This window comes from Arachis hypogaea, chromosome 18 (assembly GCF_003086295.3).
Source record: "Arachis hypogaea cultivar Tifrunner chromosome 18, arahy.Tifrunner.gnm2.J5K5, whole genome shotgun sequence".
Classification (NCBI taxonomy): Eukaryota; Viridiplantae; Streptophyta; class Magnoliopsida; order Fabales; family Fabaceae; genus Arachis; species Arachis hypogaea.
In genome coordinates, this window is record NC_092053.1 from 51,912,356 (window position 1) to 51,928,574 (window position 16,219).

General features: G+C 37.8%; 1 non-coding gene across 1 annotated transcript; it reads left to right on the plus strand.

Annotated features, from left to right (window-relative positions):
- Nucleotides 1–4,940: 4,940 nt before the first annotated feature.
- On the plus strand, nt 4,941–5,048 carry LOC112774821 (small nucleolar RNA R71). The gene has a single exon (XR_003189280.1). It is a non-coding gene; the product is annotated as a small nucleolar RNA R71 (small nucleolar RNA).
- Nucleotides 5,049–16,219: the final 11,171 nt, after the last annotated feature.

Here is a 16,219-nt window from a genome sequence, read left to right on the forward strand (position 1 = left end):
TGAAAATCAAATAGGATAAAAAGAAGAGAATATACTATAAATTCCAAACTATCAATGAAACATAGTTCCAATCAGATGAGCGGGACTTGTAGCTTTTTGCCTCTTGAATAGTTTTGGCATCTCACTTTATCCATTGAGGTTCAGAATGATTGGCATCTATAGGAACTCAGAGTTCAGATAGTGTTATTGACTCTCCTAGTTCAGTATGATGATTCTTGAACACAGCTACTTTATGAGTCTTGGCCGTGGCCCTAAGCACTTTGTTTTCCAGTATTACCACTGGATACATAAATGCCACAGACACATAATTGGGTGAACCTTTTCAGATTGTGACTCAGCTTTGCTAAAGTCCCCAATTAGAGGTGTCCAGGGTTCTTAAGCACACTCTTCTTTTGCTTTGGACCTTGACTTTAACCGCTCAGTCTCAAGTTTTCACTTGACACCTGCACGCCACAAGCACATGGTTAGGGACAACTTGGTTTAGCCGCTTAGGCCAGGATTTTATTCCTTTAGGCCCTCCTATCCACTGATGCTCAAAGCCTTGGGATCCTTTTTATTACCCTTGCCTTTTGGTTTTAAGGGTTACTGGCTTTTTGCTCTTGCCTTTTGGTTTTAAGAGCTTTTGGCTTTTTCTGCTTGCTTTTTCTCTTCTCTCTTTTTTTTCGCTATTTTTTTTCTGCAAGCTTTGTTCTTTGCTGCTTTTTCTTGCTTCAAAAATCATTTTTATGATTTTTCAGATTATCAAATAACATGTCTCCTTGTCATTATTCTTTCAAGAGCCAACATATTTAACATTCTTAAACAACAACTTCAAAAGACATATGCACTGTTCAAGCATTCATTCAGAAAACAAAAAGTATTGTCACCACATCAATATAATTAAACTAAGTTCAAGGATAAATTTGAAACTCATGTACTTCTTGTTCTTTTGAATTAAATCATTTTTCATTTAAGAGAGGTGATGGATTCATAGGACATTCATAACTTTAAGGCATAGTTACTAAATACTAATGATCATGTAATGAAGACACAAACATGGATAAGCACTTAACATAGAAAACGAAAAACAGAGAATGTAAGAACAAGAAATGAGTCCACCTTAGGGATGATGGCGTTTCCTTCTTGAGGAACCAATGATGTCCTTGAGCTCTTCTATGTCTCTTCCTTGTCTTTGTTGCTCCTCCCTCATTGCTTTTTGATCTTCTCTAATTTCATGAAGGATGATGGAGTGCTCTTGATGTTCCACCCTTAATTGTCCCATGTTGGAACTTAATTCTCTTAGGGAGGTGTTGATTTGCTCCCAATAATTTTGTGGAGGAAAATGCATTTGAGGCATTTCCGGGATCTCATGGTGATGAGCTTCATGCGTCTCTTGAGATCCATGAATGGGCTCTCTTGCTTGCTCCATCCTTTTCTTAGTGATGGGCTTCTCTTCCTCAATGGGAATGTCTCCTTCTATGGAAGCTTCAGTTGAGTAACATAGATGGCAAATAAGATGAGGAAAAGCTAGCCTTGCCCCAGGAGAGGGCTTTTCGGCTATTTTGTAGAGTTCAAGGGAGATGACTTCATGAACTTCTACTTCCTCTCCAATCATGATGCTATGGATCATGATGGCCCGATCCACAGTAACTTCAGATTGGTTGCTAGTGGGGATGATGGAGCGTTGGATGAACTCCAACCATCCTCTAGCTACAGGCTTGAGGTCCAGTCTTCTTAGTTGAACTGGCTTGCCTTTGGAGTCAATCTTCCATTGAGCTCCTTCCACACATATGTCCATGAGGACTTGGTCCAACCTTTGATTAAAGTTGACCCTTCTAGTGTAGGGGAGTGCATCTCCTTGCATCATAGGCAAGTTGAACGCCAACCTCACATTTTCCGGACTAAAATCTAAATATTTCCCCCGAACCATAGTGAGATAATTCTTTGGGTTCGGGTTCTTACTTTGATCATGGTTCCTTGTGATCCATGCATTGGCATAGAACTCTTGAACCATTAGGATGCCGACTTGTTGGATGGGGTTTGTTAGAACTTCCCAACCTCTTCTTTGGATTTCATGTCGGATCTCCGGATACTCATTTCTCTTGAGCTTGAAAGGGACCTCAGAGATCACCTTCTTCTTGGCCACAACATCATAGAAGTGGTCTTGATGAGCTTTGGAGATGAACCTTTTCATCTCCCATGACTCAGAGGTGGAAACTTTTGTCTTCCCTTTCCCTTTTCTAGAGGATTCTCCGGTCTTAGGTGCCATCAATGGTAATGAAAAAACAAAAAGCTTATGATTTTACCACACCAAACTTAGAATATTGCTCGCCCTCGAGCAAGAGAAGAAAGAATAGATGAAGAAGAAGAAGAAAATATGGAGGAGAGGGGGGGTGTATTCGGCCAAGAAGAGAAGAGAGGGTTGTGTTGTGTGAAAATGAAGAAGAATGTAGGGCTTTATATAGGGAAGGGAGGGGGGGTAAGGTTCGGCCATAAGGGTGGGTTTTGGGTAGGAAATTGATTTTGAATTTTGAAGGTAGGTGGAGTTTATGAGGTAGGTTTATGGGGAAGAGTGGATGGATGTGAGTGGTGAAGTGGTGATAGGGAAGAGAGATTGAGGTGATTAGTGAAGAGTTTTGGGGAAGAGTGTTTATGGGATTGTGTGAAAGAGCGGTGAGAAGAAGTGAGTGGAGGTAGGTGGGGATCCTGTGGTGTCCACAGATCCTGAGGTGATCCTGTGGGGTCCACAGATCCTGAGGTGTTCAAGGATTTACAACCTTACACCAAATTAGGCATGCAAAATGCCCTTGCACACAACTCTGGGCGTTCAGCGCCAGATTGGTGCTTGTTCTGGGCGTTGAACGCCCATTTGTTGCCCATTTCTGGCGTTGAACGCCAGAACCATGCTTGTTCTGGGCGTTCAACGCCTGCTCTTCTCTAGGGTGCAATTCTGGCGTTCAAACGCCCAGATGCTGCCCATTTTGGGCGTTCAGCGCCAGAACCATGCTCTGTTCTGGCATTGAACGCCGGCCAGATGCTTCTTACTGGCGTTTAAACGCCAGTAAGGTCTTCCTCCAGGGTGTGATTTTTCTTCTGCTGTTTTTGATTCCATTTTCAATTTTTATATTTATTTTGTGACTCCACATGATTATGAACCTAATAAAACATGAAAGAACAAGAAAAATAAAATTAGATAAATAAAAATTGGGTTGCCTCCCAACAAGTGCTTCTTTAATATCAATAGCTTGACAGTGGGCTCTCATGGAGCCTCACAGATGTTCAGAGCATTGTTGAGACTTCCCAACACCAAACTTAGAGTTTGGATATGGGAGTTCAACACCAAACTTAGAGTTTGGTTGTGGCCTCCCAACACCAAACTTAGAGTTTGACTGTGGGGGCTCTGGTTGACTCTGTTTTGAGAGAAGCTTACTGTGCCTCTTTTCCATGTTTATAGAAGGGTAACCTTGAGTTGTAAACACAAGGGAGTCCTCATTCAATTGAAGGACTAATTCACCTCTGTCAACATCAATCACAGCTCTTGCTGTGGCTAGGAAAGGTCTTCCAAGGATGATGGATTCATCCTCATCCTTCCCAGTATCAAGGATTATGAAATCAGCAGGGATGTAAAGGCCTTCAACCTTTACTAACACGTCCTCTACTTGTCGATAAGCCTGTTTTCTTGAATTGTCTGCCATCTCTAATGAGATTTTAGCAGCTTGCACCCCATAGATTCCCAGTTTCTCTATTACAGAGAGGGGCATGAGGTTTATCCCTGACCCAAGGTCACATAGAGCCTTCTCAAAGGTCATGGTGCCTATGGTACAAGGTATTAAGAACTTTCCAGGATCATGTTTCTTCTGAGGCAATGTCAGTTGATCCAGATCACTCAGTTCATTAGTGAACAAGGGGGTTCATCTTCCTAAGTCTCAATACCAAATAATTTGGCATTCAGCTTCATGATTGTACCAAGGTACTTGGTAACTTGCTCTTCAGTAACATCCTCATTCTCTTCAGAAGAAGAATACTCATCAGAGCTCATGAAGGGCATAAGGAGGTTCAATAGAATCTCTATGGTCTCCAGATGAGTCTCAGATTCCTTTGGTTCCTCAGAGGGAAGCTCCTTATTGATCACTGGACGTCCCAAGAGGTCTTCCTCCTTGGGATTCACGTCCTCCTCCTCTTTTGTGGTTTCGGCCATGATGGCTATGTCAATGGCCTTGCACTCTCCTTTTGGATTTTCTTCTGTATTGCTTGGGAGAGTACTAGGAGGGATTTCAGTGATCCTTTTACTCAGCTGGCCCACTTGTGCCTCCAAATTTATAATGGAGGACCTTGTTTCATTCATGAAACTTACAGTGGCCTTAGATAGATTAGAGACTAAGTTTGCTAAATTAGAAGTATTTTGTTCAGAGTTCTCTGTCTGTTGCTGAGTAGATGATGGAAAAGGCTTGCTATTGCTAAACCTGTTTCTTCCACCATTATTAAAGCCTTGTTGAGGCTTTTGTTGATCCTTCCATGAGAGATTTGGATGATTTCTCCATAAGGGGTTATAGGTGTTTCCATAAGGTTCACCCATATAATTCACCTCTGCTATTGCAGGGTTTTTAGGATCATAAGCTTCTTCTTCAGAAGATGCCTCTTGAGTACTGTTGGATGCAGCATGCATTCCATTCAGACTCTGATGAAATAATATTGACTTGCTGAGTCAATATTTTATTCTGAGCTAATATAGCATTCAGAGTATCAATTTCAAGAACTCCCTTCTTCATAGGCGTCCCATTATTCACAGGATTCCTTTCAGAAGTGTACATGAACTGGTTATTAACAACCATGTCAATGAGTTCTTGAGCTTCTGCAGGCGTTTTCTTTAGGTGAATGGATCCACCTGCAGAAGTATCCAATGACATTTTAGCTAATTCAGATAGACCATCATAGAATATATCCAGGATGGTCCATTCTGAAAGCATGTCAGAAGGACACTTTTTGGTCAATTGCTTGTATCTCTCCCAAGCTTCATAGATGAATTCACCTTCTTTCTGTCTGAAGGTTTGAACATCCACTCTAAGCTTGCTCAGCTTTTGAGGAGGAAAGAACTTGGCTAAGAAAGCCTTGACCAGCTTATCCCAAGAGTTCAGGCTATCCTTAGGTTGAGAGTCTAACCATATTCTAGCTCTGTCTCTTACAGCAAAAGGGAAAAGCATGAGCCTGTAGACTTCAGGATCTACTCTATTAGTCTTAACAGTATTACATATCTGCAAGAATTCAGTTAAGAACTGAAAAGGATCTTCAGATGGAAGTCCATGAAACTTGCAGTTCTGCTGCATCAGAGAAACTAATTGTGGCTTCAGCTCAAAATTGTTTGCTCCAATGGTAGGGATGGAGATGCTTCTTCCATGTAAATTGGAATTAGGTGCAGTAAAGTCACCAAGCATCCTCCTTGCATTATTATTGTTTTCGGCTGCCATCTCCTCTTCCTGTTCGAAAATTTCTGAAAGGTGCTTGCTGGATTGTTGTGATTTAGCTTCTCTTAGTTTCCTCTTCAGAGTCCTTTCAGATTCTGGATCTGCTTCAACAAGAATATTCTTGTCCTTGCTCCTGCTCATATGAAAAGGAGGGACAGAAAAACAATAATAATAGGGGTCCTTTTTACCACAGTATAGAGGTCCCTGTGTGAGTAGAAGAAAAAAAGAAGAAAAAATTCAAACACAGATGGAAGAGGGGGTTCGAATTTAGGTGAGATGAAGTGTTAGTAGATGAATAAATAAATAGAAGGAGATGAGAGAGAAGGAGAATTTTCAAAAATAATTTTTGAAAAAGAGTTAGTGATTTTCGAAAATAGTTTTTGAAAAAGGTTAGTAATTTTTCGAAAATTAAAATAAAAAATTAAAATAATTAGTTAATTAAAAAGAAATTTTGAAAAAGAGGGAAGATATTTTCGAAAATTAGAGAGAGAGAGTTAGTTAGGTAGTTTTGAAAAAGATAAGAAACAAACAAAAAGTTAGTTAGTTAGTTGAAACAAATTTGAAAATCAATTTTGAAAAGATAAGAAGCTAAGAAGTTAGAAAGGATATTTTAAAATCAAATTTTTGAAAAAGATAAGATAAAGAGATATTTTTGAAAAGATATGATTGACATTAATTTTTTGAAAAAGATTTGACTTTTAAAATCACAATTAATGACTTGATTCATAAGAAATCACAGAATATGATTCTAGAACTTAAAGTTTGAATCTTTCTTAACAAGTATGTAACAAACTTGAAATTTTTGAATCAAAACATTAATTGATGATGTTATTTTCGAAAATTATGTGAAAAAGATAAGAAAAATGATTTTTGAAAAATATTTTTATAATTTTTGAAAATAAATAAGAAAAATGAAAAAGATTTGATTTTTGAAAAAGATTTTGAAAAAGATAAGATTTTTAAATTGAAAATTTGATTTGACTCATAAGAAACAACTAGATTTTAAAAATTTTTGAAAAAGTCAAATCTAATTTTCGAAATTTTGAGAGAGAAAAAGGGGAAGATATTTTTATTTTTATTTTTTTTATTTTTGAATTTTTAATGATGAGAGAGAAGAACATGAAAATGATGCAATGCATGAAGATTTTTAGATCAAAACAATGAATGCATGCAAGAATGCTATGAATGTCAAGATGAACACCAAGAACACTTTGAAGATCATGATGAACATCAAGAACATATTTTTGAAAAATTTTCAATGCAAAGAAAATATGCAAGACACCAAACTTAGAAATTTTTCATGTATGGACACTATGAATGCAAGAATGCATATGAAAAACAAGAAAAGACACAAAACATGAAAACATCAAGATCAAACAAGAAGACTTACCAAGAACAACTTGAAGATCATGAAGAACACTATGAATGCATGAATTTTTCGAAAAATATGCAAGATGAGCATGCAATTGACACCAAACTTAAAAATTGACTCAAGACTCAAATAAGAAACACAAAATATTTTTTTTATTTTTATGATTTTCTAATTTTTTTGGTTTTTTCGAAAATTATATGAAAAAAAGAAAAAAAAAGGATTTCAAAATTTTTAATATGAATTCCAAGAATCTTGCACTCTTATTCTAAAGCTCCAATCTGAGGGTTAGACATGGCTTAATAGCCAGTCAAGCTTTAGCATGTAAATTACATCCATTGAGGTGATTAATTGAAGCCCCAGTCCAAAAGAATTTAGACATGGCTTTACAGCCAGCCAGGATTCAACAAATCATTATGAAACATTAGAATTCATTCTTAAAAATTCTGAAGAAAAATATATTTTTGAAAACACATTTATTTTAAAATATTTTTTTTTTCGAAAACAAAGGAGAAATTTTTGAAAATATTTTTTTTTGAAAACTTTTTGAAAACGAAATAGGAAGAAAATTACCCAATCTGAGCAACACGATGAACCGTCAGTTGTCCAAACTCGAACAATCCCCGGCAACGGCGCCAAAAACTTGGTGCACGAAATTGTGATCTCAGGCAACGACGCCAAAAACTCTGTACGCACATCTTAATAAATCGTTTTTCATTCACAACTTCGATACAACTAACCAGCAAGTGCACTGGGTCGTCCAAGTAATAAACCTTACGTGAGTAAGGGTCGATCCCACGGAGATTGTTGGTATGAAGCAAGCTATGGTCACCTTGTAAATCTCAGTCAGGCGGATATAAAATAGTTAAGGAGTTTTCGAAAATAAATAATAAAATAAGGATAGAAATACTTATGTAAATCATTGGTAAGAATTTCAGATAAACGCATAGAGATGCTTTTGTTCCTCTGAACCTCTGCTTTCCTACTGTCTTCATCCAATCAGTCTTACTCCTTTCTATGGCTGGCTTTATGTAAGAACATCACCATTGGCAATGGCTACTTTTGATCCTCTCTGGAAAATGGTCCGATGCGCTGTCACTGCATGGCTAATCGTCTGGAGGCATCACCGTTGTCAATGGCTGCATCCCATCCTCTTGTGAAAATGGTCCAAATGCTCTGTCACAGCATGGCTAATCATCTGAGGTTCTTGATCATACTGGAATAGGATTCACCCTCCTTTTGCGTCTGTCACTACGCCCAGCACTTGCGAGTTTGAAGTTCGTCACAGTCATTCAATCCCAGAGTCCTACTCGGAATACCACAGACAAGGTTTAGACTTTCCAGACTCTCATGAATGACGCCATCAATCTAGCTTATACCACGAAGATTCTGATTAAGAGATCCAAGAGATATTCATTCAATCTAAGGTAGAACTGAAGTGGTTGTCAGGCATGCGTTCATAGGGAATGATGATGATTGTCACGTTCATCACATTCAGGTTGAAGTGCGAATGAATATCTTAGAAGCGGAATAAGTTGAGTTGAATAGAAAAATAGTAGTACTTTGCATTAATCTTTGAGGAACAGCAGAGCTCCACACCTTAATCTATGGAGTGTAGAAACTCTACCGTTGAAAATACATAAGTGAAAGGTTCAAGATCTAGCTACTTTTTAGTATATTTTTATTGATTTTTATGAAAAAATTACATTTCTGGACTTTACTACGAGTTTGTGTGTTTTTCTGTAATTTCAGGTATTTTTTGGCTGAAATTGAGGGATCTGAGCAAAAGTCTGATTCAGAGGTTGAGAAAGGACTGCAGATGCTGTTGGATTCTGATCCTCCTGCACTCGAAGTGGATTTTCTGGAGCTACAGAAGCTCAATTGGCTCAATTGTGTTGGAAAGTAGACATCTTGGGCTTTCCAGCAATATATAATAGTCCATACTTTGCTCGAGATTTGATGGCCCAAACTGGCGTTAAACCCCAGCCAGAGACCCTTTTCTGGCGTAAAACGCCAGAACTGGCACCAGAACTGGAGTTAAACGCCCAAACTGGCATCCAAGCTGGCGTTTAACTCTAGAAATGGCGTATGCACGTGTAAAGCTCAATGCTCAACCCAAACACACACTAAGTGGGCCCCGAAAGTGGATTTTTGCACTATCTGCACTTAGTTACTTATTTTTTGTAATCCCCAGTAACTAGTTTAGTATAAATAGCACTTTTTACTATTGTATTCGCATCTTTGGACGTCTGGTCTTTAGACATTTGAGGCTAGCCACACGGCCATGCTTAGACTACTTTCTCTTATGTATTTTCTACGATGGAGTTTCTACACCTCATAGATTAAGGTGCGGAGCTCTGCTGTTCTTCATGAATTAATACAAGTACTATTATTTCTCTTTCAATTCACGCTTACTTCTTCTCCAAGATATACTATCATACTTAATTTAGTTAAGTCAGAATGAAGGGGTGACCCATGACAATCGCCCACTATCTTGGTTACTCGCTTAGCCATGATCCGTGTGCCTGACAACCACAAGCGGTCTACATGATGTTCAACGTAGTCATTGGACGACAACCGGAGTATATTCTCTTGGGTCTCTAATCTACAGACCGAGTCTGTGAGATTAGAACCTTCGTGGTATAGGCTAGAACCAATTGGCAGCATTCCTGAAACTCGGAAAGTCTAAACCTTTTCTGTGGTATTCCGAGTAGGATCTGGGAAGGGATGACTGTGACGAGCTTCAAACTCGCGAATGTTGGGTGCAGTGATAGTGTGCAAAAGGATAGAGAGATCCTATTCTGACGCTAGTGAGAACCGACAGATAATTAGCCGTGCGGTAGCTGTACCTGGTATTTTTCATCCGAGACGAGAATTCCGATAGTTGATTAGCCGTGCAGAAACTGTACCTGGTATTTTTCATCCGAGAGGATCATACAGCTTGCCATGGAAGGGAGCACGCATGATTGGATGAAGACAATAGGAACACAGAGGTTCAGAGGCAACAAAGTATCTCTAAACGCTTATTTGAAATTCCCACTAATGAATTACATAAGCATCTTTATTTTATTTTATGTTTTATTTATCTTTTAATTATCAACACTCATAACCATTTGAATCCTCCTGACTAAGATTTACAAGATAACCATAGCTTGCTTCAAGCCGACAATCTCCGTGGGATCGACCCTTACTCATGTAAGGTATTACTTGGACGACCCAGTGCACTTGCTGGTTAGTTGTGTGGAGTTATGAAAAGTGTGATCATAATTCCGTGCACCAACAGTGCCCATTGATGTAGGATATAAGACCCCGGGATGCCAAAGGTAATCCTAAGCTCCATCTCCATCACAGATTTAAACTTAAGGTATACTAAAACAGTTAAGCATAATATAAACCTTAACATAAATAAACCGGGTAATCTATCTTAGGGGATTTCTATTCTAACCAACACCGCTGTCCCACAACCTTCACCAATCGATCCTCCATGCGATCCCATCGCCACCGCCTTCCAAACCTCCTCAATCCCAGTAGAAATCACAATTATATACAAGGCAAGTAAATCACAAGTAGAAGCATATAAGGCAAGTAACTCAAGTAGTAATTAGACATGTTATACAAGTAGGTAAACCATTTCAAGTAGTCAAAGCATACAAACAGATAGAAAATGCATATGATGAATGCCTGCCTTATTGGGTGTGATATCACATTGTCAGTTCAACTGCCAACTCGACACATCTCCATGGAGATGTCGCCCTTCAGAATCATCAATGGGAACCCCCGAGATATAGTGCTCGGATCACTGTCCAGGGTTTTGCGCCTGCACGCTCTATTGATCCGAAGGGATGCGAGCAGGATACTCTTGCCTCAGACCTCATATCTCAACGTAAGCGGGATTAACGACTGTCCTTACGCCGCCACCGCTACCTCAATAGGCGGAATTAACCACTGTCCCTGCCGGGCGCATAGCGTCTCATAATCACAGTACAAATCAGTATTTCAGTGGTTTTCAGAAAATATTTTCAATATACATGGATCCATCATCCCATTCAGAGTCCTCGACTCATCTCAACCACTGTCAATTCACATTTTAGTTTCCAAACATCAACAGTTCATCATTCTTCAACTCATATATTAATCATTCTTTACATGACGTCAAACCATCCTCAGTACACCCGAAACCTACTCCTCCATTTTCTAATTTTTTCCAAATAATTATCCTTTAAAACCCTTAGATTCTTCCCCATGTTTTAAATATCCAAAACTAGGCCCAAGTGTCTTAAAATGGTGTTATAGAAGCTTACAACCTTGTTGGGAAGGTAGAATAGTTGAAAACAAAGGAAAATTTGAGAAACAGGGTGTGTGCATCCGCATAGGGGTGTGCATGCGCACGCTCTGGATAGTTTTAAAACGTGTGTGTACGCATAGGGGTGTGCATACACACAGGTGTCAAAATTTACAAAGTTTTTTCACTCGCACAACCTGTGTCAGCGCCCCCAACAGACTAGCCTCCCCAACGTGTGCGTGCGCACAGGTTGCAATTCTTCATTGGTATGTACACACACAAGCTGTGGTAGTGCTGCAAGCAAACTGCCTGTATCTGCGTGTGCATACGCACAGGTCTGTGCGTGTGCACAGATCAAAATTTTTGTAGGGGTGTGCATGCGCACACGGCTGTGTGTGTGCACATACCAGAAAACACAAAATTCTGCAACTCTGCAGAATTTTAGATTTTTAACACCAACTTTGAATGATCATAACTTCTGATGAATCCATATTTGATGATGATTTTTGGTTGAAATTGAATGGATTTTATCATATAAACTTGCACTTATTCTATTAAATAGTATACAATTGAACTTTCCTCCTAATTTGTGCTTGATTATGAAAACATGCTCTTTTGTGCCTAATTTAATTACTTTTATTCCATTTACTTTCCATTCGATGCCTTGATGTTATTTGTGAGTGATTTCAGAGGTATAAGGCAGGAATGGCTTGGAGAAGAGCTCAGCCTAGTGTGCGTGCACACAGACCTACGTGCATATGCACAGCCATCAAATCAGAGCCACGCGTGCGCGTTGGCCGCATCGTGTGCGTTGCGCGTTCCATTCAAGCATCGCCTAGTGTGCGTGCACACAACCTCCTGTGCGTACGCACGGGTCAAGATTTTTCGCAGAGTGTGCGGATGCATACGTCTGTGCGTCCGCATAGGTGGACGCACATGCCTTCATTAAAATTTCACGTGACTCGCGATTTTGGTGGTTTGGAGGCCCATTTCTGATGCCATTTAGCTCATAAGGAAGGGAGAATGAAGACCATACCATAGCATAACATTAGTGTAGCTTAGGAGTAGTGGTAGATAGCTTTAGTATAGTTTTTCTTTAAGTTTTTCATCATCTTCTCTACTAGGGTTTATACTAGGGTTTTTACATTCAAGTGCCATTTCAATTTTGATCTTGGATTTTGATAATTCCCATTGTAAGTATCTCTTGTCATTGCTAGTTCAATTTCACTTCTCCTTTGCGATTTCTATTTCTTGTTGATGAATTTTATGTTTGATGATTGTTACATGCTTCCTTGAGTCTTTATCGTTGATGAGATCATTTGTTGCTTTTGGTTTCAAGCTTTTTCTCATTTTTCCCATGTTCAAGGCTTTTGCCCACCAAGTGTTTGACAAAATATCAAGTATGATTTTGGACTAGTTTTCTATCTTTTGGCTTGGAAAAAGTGAGCAATTGGGTTCCTAGAGTTGGAATGTCCAACATTTAGTGTCAATTTTGGATTGTTAATTGTTCTTGTTTCCACTAATGCTCTGTTGTTGCTAAGGTAATTAGCAAGCAATTTAGGATTTGTGGGTTAAGGACATTTATGCTCATTTAACTTACTCTCCGATGTGAGGGTTGATCAAATGAGATTGATCCATTCTAGTTGGCATAGTTGTGGTTCCAGCAAGGAAAGGACCCTTAGCTCACTTCAAGCCAAGACACCTTTTATGCTTAAATTTCTTCATACACATTTACATTAGTCCCTTTTACACTTTACTTGTCTATATCGCATAGTTACTTCATTGATTCCTTTATTAGTTCATTTATTACAATTTTGCATATTCTTTTATTACTTTATATGTTAATCTCTTTATTGAAAACCCCATGATCCTCACAACCATGATTGCACACTTATTGGTCTCAAGTATCCTTGGGAAACGACCCGGGAATTGAAACTCTCGGAATTGAATTGGTTTTGAATTGTGACATATTCTTTGGATTAAACATTTGATTTGGAGATTAATTGTTGGTCTAGGCTATACTTTCAACGATGGAATTTTATGTTTTGAAATTCTAGATCAACAACAAATCCTCCACATCAACTTCCTCTACAAAAACCCAAATTTTACAAAATTTATATCAAATTGAATGGTTTTCAATAAGCTCGAATTTCAAACAAATTCCAATCAATTTTGAAAACTGAGGTAAAAGTTATGATCGAACAAAGTTCACCAAAAAATCCTCTTTTACCCAAGTTCACAATTTTCACAATTTCTTACCATACACATTCCAAACCATACCAAACCATTCAAAACTCCATTTTTTTTTATCAAAATTAGTCTTTTGTGTCCTAATACACCAACATTATCACATTTCCCTTCACATTTCACTATTCTCAATCTCAACATCAATTATATAACACTTATCATCCAACCACATTCAAATTTACCATTTCATCAACCTCAACCTCACATCTATCACAATAAACCAACTTTGTAATCCATACAATCATTCAACATCATAATATCACTATAAATCATCATAATTGAACCCAACATTCATCAACTCATCATAAACCATCATTCATCAACGTTCAACACACCAACAATCATTTTATTTCAAACCTATCCTATGGGTCACTAGCCTAAGTGTCCATGAATATTATATACTACATAGAGGAAACCGAAACCATACCTTGGCCAATTCCCTATATGCACCAAACCCAAAATGAGCACAAGCAAGCTCTCAACTCCAAACCGAGCTTTCAATTCAACTTCAACAAGCACTAATATGTTCCAATAGCTCCCAAACTCACAATAATCAAGCTATATACATATAAATCACCACAAATCAACCTAGGGTTCAACATGAACATAATCTCACAAAGGTTCAAGAGCTCTTATCTTTTCCAATAGCTTTGGAGGCCGAAACTCAATGCTAAGCAAGGATTAGAGTAAACCTAAACATCCAAAATCACAAAAACTCACTTAACCTAAAGCCCTAATAAATCCAAAATTTTGAAAAGATAAACTAAGAGAGATTCGAGATTTTCTTACCAGTTTCTTATATGAATTTTGTAGAGCTCTTCACAAGGAACGCGTAGCCGTTGACGGCACATAAATCGGAGCACCGTAGCTCGAGATATCACGAAGAGAAGAGAGGTGTGAATAATGTTCTCTTCTTCCTCTCCTTCCCTCTTTCAAATATGATGTCTGTGTGTGTTTATGAGGTGAGGGTTCATTAATGAACCCTTATATATGTTGGACTTAGGCCCAACTTGGGTCCGGTCCAACCCGTTAGCATTTTTAGCCCGTTTGGCCCAACTTCGGGCCAAACCTTTTAAAATTAACGTCCGATTTTCTATTTCTAATGTTTTTCAAAGGTTTTTGACTATTTCCACTTTTTCTTGCATAGCACCGGGCAGACTTAAACCGGTTCAACCGGTTCAACTGTCAGTTCACGGTTTTTTACGGTTTTTTACAGAAAACACATTTTCTGACTCAAAAAGACCTACTGAGTCTAAAAATCACCTTTAAATCCTCAAATTCTCACTCTAACTTTGTGGAGTCTAATCTGGGTAATATAATCACTTAATTAACCGGTTGATTAGTTACGGTTCTTACAAATATTATGAAAAGTAGTTTTTCTTTCTTTTAGAGTTAATTTACTAATATAAATGAATCGGTTTTGAAAAATGATTTGAGATATAAAATGAATTGATTTTGGAAGCGGTTGATTTTATAAATAATTTAATATTGGAGTTGGTTTGACTATGGAAAAGATTTATTATTGGGATTGGTTCTTTTTAAAAATAATTTGATATTAGAATTGGTTGAATTTTAGAAAAGGATTGAGATTTAGAAATGGTTGAGGAATGTTTGGATGGAACCCGAAAAGGGTGGCAGTATCCAAGTTTTAGAGGAAATGCTGCCAAAATTTCATAAATATTTAAAGTTTTGTTTGAAATAATTATTTAAAAAGATTTGGTTTTAAAGATTATAAGTTTTAAATTTGATTTATTTAGAAAAGAATTAATTATGTTTTGAGTTGGGGTTGCTGACGAACGGAATTGGAGGATGGATGATGATGATTGAATTTGAATGAAGGATGATGAGAATTGATTTTAAGGTATGATTTTTGAAAGAATTTGGAAATGAGATATGAACTGATGAATGATGATAATACTGAGAATGATGTGGATATTGATGAATTATGATTGAAATATTCATATGGATTATTTATTTGAATTATCTGAGACATGAGTTTTCCTGGGTAGACGCAGTGGCTTGCCACCACTTATTCCAGGTTGAGACTTGATACTCTGTTGACCCTACGACATAAGGGTGACCGGGGACTTATAAATTCCCAGGAATGGTACCCCCATTAAGCGATTTGATATATATATATATATATATATATATATATATATATATATATATATATATATGAGAAAAAGCTATGCATAGACTCATGGGGATGCGCATCGGGGACAGTCCAAGGGTTTAGCAAACCGGACTTGTCGGGTTGGCTGTATAACTGGCAGATGAGCTCATTAGCCATAGGACAGGCATGCATCATATGCATTTGTATGCTTTGCTTGAGTTTGAATTTGTTTTGGTTTGCCTAATTGTTAATCTGTTATTAACTACTATCTGAACTATTTGCTATAACTGCTACGTAAACCTGTGCTTTCCTTGTCTGTTTTGCCTATGTTTGTTCTGGTGTGCTACTTTTGAGAATGAGTTTTGGTGTTGAATTGATGATTGTGTTGATTGATTGCGTGATTGGTTTCTGATTAAGATTTTCTTATAAGAAAAGAAAGGTTTTAGATTTCTGAATATTTAAATATTGATTTTCGGAAAGGGTTTTTAGATGACTAGTTGTTGTTTTTTAAAAGATTCAAAGGACGAACAATAATCACTGAGCTTAAAAATATATTTCTCTTTAAATATCTTATTATGACAATTCTGAAACTCTGTGGTGAGACCGTGTGGTTAGGTTCTCACCCCTACAACTTTATCTTTTCAAGAGACGGATGAAAAAGCTCACGAAGGATTGTATTGTGTTTCGCTTAGTCGATAATGCTGTTTAGTTTTTATTTATTTATCCCTCACCATCATTATTATATTTTATAAGAGGGATAGGAG